Raw genomic sequence first — 4655 nt, forward strand, 5'->3', positions numbered from 1 at the left:
AATTAACTTGTCAAAATTAAGAGAGAAAATCTGAGACATCATAACACTTATTAAATATGGTGGGGAAAGTAAAGGCAAAATACGTGTTTACCAGAGCACAATATGGAAAATTTCTCGACCGTGGTGCTTGGCAAAAACAAGTTCCTTTGCACATAGTTCTATATATCTAATCCCTAGTAGTAAAAAGAGGGGCGTCGGTGACAAATGCAAAGTAGGCAACTGTGAAAGTACGGCTTGCAATTTCTGGAGGTCAGATACTATTCTCCTGCTGCAGACACCACTCCCGGTGAAAATGAACTTAGCTGGAGAGGAAATCCTCCTCGGTAGCAATGCATCCCTCCCCTACCCACCCCCTGAGGTGCTGCCACGGTCTTTTAATTTGCCATATCTTGCTTGTAGTTTTTTATTCTCCAAACAGCTGAACACATATTGCATGCCTCACTGATATATCATTTGGAAAAAATTAGCACTTATAATCTTGTTATATTAATAAGAGGCAATATTATAGGCATTTAGCTACCTGAAACTTACTTATCTTTGTTGGAAAAATAATAAATTAAAATAGTGAACTATTTGGAAGAGTAATCTAACTACTGAAAAGACAACACTAAGAGAAAAAAAAAAGGTTAAGCACATTAAGCTGGACCCTGGAAGTCCTATTATTTAAACAGCTGCATATTTTTATTAGCTACTCAAAAGTAGTTTTACTGTAGTATTTTACATTATGTGTTTGGAGGTCCAAATATTTTAATGCATTGTCTCCCCATGAAATAGCTGTCAGATTATAATTGGATTCAGTATTGCCTTAAAGCACATGTGTTTCCTTTAACATTTATCTTTAAACAGATTTCTACCTTATTATTAGTTCCTTTTTTTTAATGCTTACACAGAGAGCTGATTTCCCTAAGTTATAATTTAAATAACTCTTGGTCTTCACTAATTCCAAATTGTGTAACATCATAAAATAATCTAATTAAAAAAAGCAAAGGCCTCTACTTTACATAATGTATTCAACAACCAACAACTAAAAACTCCTGTGATTTTTTTTTTTTTATCTGTAAGGGAATTATATAGACAAGAGCTTAATTAAAGTTGATCTCTCTCTATTTTATATCTTTACAGATAGAGGCTTGGAAGAATAATGCTTAAAATTTCTCAAACTAACATATCAATCTCTACCACCTCGGAATAGTTCTATTTTTAAATGGAAGAAAGATGATTTAAATCATCTTTTGTCATCCAAAACTGAATCATAACACCATTTATGTGATATTTAGAATGTGTGAGCTGTTTAGAGCATCTTTGTATCTCCCATCAAAGGGTAGATATGTGACTTATGATTTCCTCTCTTTCAAAAAGGCCACGGATTAAAAAAATATGGACTCTGCCCCTAATAGTCAAGAGAATTATCATCAAAAATGAACTTTTAAAAATACGTAATAAATACTTGCAAAATTCTTTCTGCATTATCAAACTATAAAGTTACAACGAAGTATAAAGTTACAAATCCTTACAGCCTAATGATCAGTGGAAATCTCCTCCTACTTCTGGCAACAGAAGAGGAAAAGTAACCGTTTTGAAATATGCCCAGAACTTTCTGGTCCTAACAAGGCCTGCCCTTAAGGTAAACTGTTTTACCAGAGCTTAACCAACTGAAGTTTTACCAAAGTCTAACTGACCTGGGAAAGGAAGATACTCAACTCCAACCACCTTTAGCCTTTAATATGGAAGAAGAGAAATACCCAGCTTAGGCTCACTAGAAGACTGAGCCCTAACGGTAGGAACCTAGAGAATGCTTCGCCTGTCCCATAACTTACTACCACATTGATTGGGCTCCTGTGTAATCACAAGGATTAAAGCCAAAAGAACTGCAAATTTCAGTCCTCAAGGAGTCTCTAGGGAAGCCCAAAGACACCAGGGTAGACAAGAACAGGACGCTAGAGGAAATTTAGCATGTGACACCACAATGGCAGCAAACAGTGAACGCACTCTATTGGTGGCCATATAACCATAAACCTCACAATGAAGGCCTACCTACCTCAGTCCCTTTTTCCTGATACACCATGTCTGACTTTCAATAAAGTCATGTTAAAAGCCAAAGACATAGTCCGAAGAAATAAAGTAAGTATCAGAACAAGACTCAGGCATGGCAGAGATTTTGGAAATATCGGACTGGGGATTTAAAATAACTTGATATGCTAAGAGCACTAATGGAAAAAGTAAACAGCAAAAACAGATGGGAAATGTAAGCAGAAGATGGAAACTCTAGGGAAGATCCAAAAGAAAATGCTAGATATCAAAATCACTGTTACAAACATAAAGAATGCCTTTAATGGGGCTCATCAGTAGACTGGACACAGCTAAAGGGAAAGTCAGAGAGTTTGAAGAATGTCAGTAGAAGCTTCCCAAACTGAAAAACAGAGAAAGAAGAATGAAAATGTATATATGGACTAGAATATCCAAGAACTGTGCAACAGTAATGAAGATTTAACATGTAACATATACCTAATGGGAAGAAGAAGAAAGAAGGAGAAGAAATATTTGAAGTAATATTGACTGAGAATTTTCCAAACTTAATGAAAGATCCAGTTATCTTAGAGAATACCAAGCAGGACAAATACCAAAATATCTATGCCTAGGTGTGTCATTTAAACTGCAGAAAATCTAAGACAAACAGAAAATCTTGGAAGAAGCTGGGGTAAGCGTGGGGGAGGGTATTACCCATAAAGGAAACAGGATAAGAATTACATTGGACATCTTTTTAGAAATCATGCAAGCACGAAGAAAGTGCACAAAATATTTAAAATGCTGATTGAAAAAAAAGAATCCCACCAACCTGGAATTATGTATTCAGTGAAATTTTCTTTTGAAAGTAGAGGAGAAATAAAGACTTTCTTAAACAAACAGAAATTTAGGAAACTTGTCACCAGAAGACCTGCCTTGCAAGAAATGTTAAAAGAATTTCTTCTTCAGAGAGAAGGAATATAACATAGGCCAGAAACTTGAATCCACGTAAGGGAGAGTGTCAGAGAAGGAATACATTTTTTAAAAAAATTAAAATGGGCCAAAGATCTAAATAGACACATCACAAAAGAAACGTCCAAATGGTCAATAAACATAAGAAAAAGTTAACAAAGATATGAAGTTAAACAATAATGAGATAAAACTATATAACCCTCCACCCAGCCACCTACTGACAAAAGCTAAAAGACAGAAATTATCAAGTGGTGGTAAGGGTGTGGAGTGACTGTAATTCTGTACACTGCTGCAGAAATAAAAACTGGTATACCCAAGAGGGAAAACCATTAGGCAGCAGCTTTAAAAACTGACCATATCCGCTACACTCTGGGATGCTATAATTCCCTTCCTATGAATATACCAACAGAAATGCAAGCGTAAGTTCACCACAAGGTCTGTTAAAGAATGTTTATAGCAGCACTGTGTGCACTGTCTAAAATCTAGAAATTATCCAAATGACCATCGTCAATAGAATAGATAAATTACCCGTGGTATAATCACACAATAGAACATTATGAAGCAACGAGAAGGTACTGTACATAACAGAATAATATAGGTGAATTTCAAATGTGGTGCCAAGCAAAAAAAAAGGTACAAGCCAGGTACAAGAGAGTTTACGTTGAATGATTCTGCTATGTTAAGTTCAAAAACAAATAAAACTAATCTATGGTATTTGAAGTCAGGATAGCGATCAGTTTTTGAGTAAGGATAGTGGCTGGGAAGGATATGACTGGGGCTTTTGAGATTTGGTCAAGTTCAGTTTCTTGGTTTGAATGTGTTCTGGATAGTAAAAATGCACTAATTTGTGCACTTATGATATGTGTACTTTTCTGTGTATGAATAAATTTTTTAATACACACACATATATTCTGTGTAGATAGATATATCAAGAGAAAGTCGACACAACTGTTAATTTTTAAAAATAGAAATCTTTAAAATAGGCAGTGGTTTTCAAACAATTTAGATGGAGAACTCTTTTTTTAAATAAAAATTAGAGTGGACACTGATATATATATATATAATACAATATAATGCATAAATTACAAGGAAATGGATAAACTCTGGATAAAATCAGAGGGCTTTAAACATTTGAAAGGGTTTCCATATTAACCCAGCGTCCGTAAACTTTTCCTTCACCCCTTTACCTCATCCTATGCTTTTCCAGCCATAAGGTTCTTAAAAGAACTCCAGGGACTTTGGAGAAAGCAGTTGAGAAACTACAAGCCTATAGAAAGAGAAGAGTGCTCCCCAAATCTAGTTGATCATTTGTCTTCTCGAGGGAGCTTGTTCAGACATATAGGACTCATTCCAGACCTACTATGTCTAGTGTCACAGTAGAAGCTTGGGCATCTATATCCTTCATGAACAGTCCTGGCCATTTTTATGCTAAGGAAGTTTGAAAAATGCTGCCCTGGAAGCTATCGTCATAGAGCAGTGCTTCTCAAACTTCAATGGGCAGAATCATTGGTGTAATTCTTTTAAACAGTTAATTGTAGAGCCCCATCCCAGAAAATAGAATTCACTACCGTGGGGTAGAGTACAAGAATCTGGATTAACATTTCCTTACCTTCAGAAACATGCCTTAGACACTATATAACCATAGCCAAGGAAGGTCAGATCCTGAGAGGGGAAGGTAC

The 4655-nt window shown here is 35.6% G+C and overlaps 1 pseudogene; it reads left to right on the forward strand.

The window, feature by feature from the left end:
• The first annotated feature begins 2022 nt into the window (after window positions 1-2022).
• LOC105236862 overlaps window positions 2023-4655 on the forward strand; it is a 91562-nt pseudogene continuing 88929 nt past the window's right edge.

This window comes from Ailuropoda melanoleuca, chromosome 11 (genome assembly GCF_002007445.2).
Source record: "Ailuropoda melanoleuca isolate Jingjing chromosome 11, ASM200744v2, whole genome shotgun sequence".
In the NCBI taxonomy this organism is placed as follows: Eukaryota; Metazoa; Chordata; class Mammalia; order Carnivora; family Ursidae; genus Ailuropoda; species Ailuropoda melanoleuca.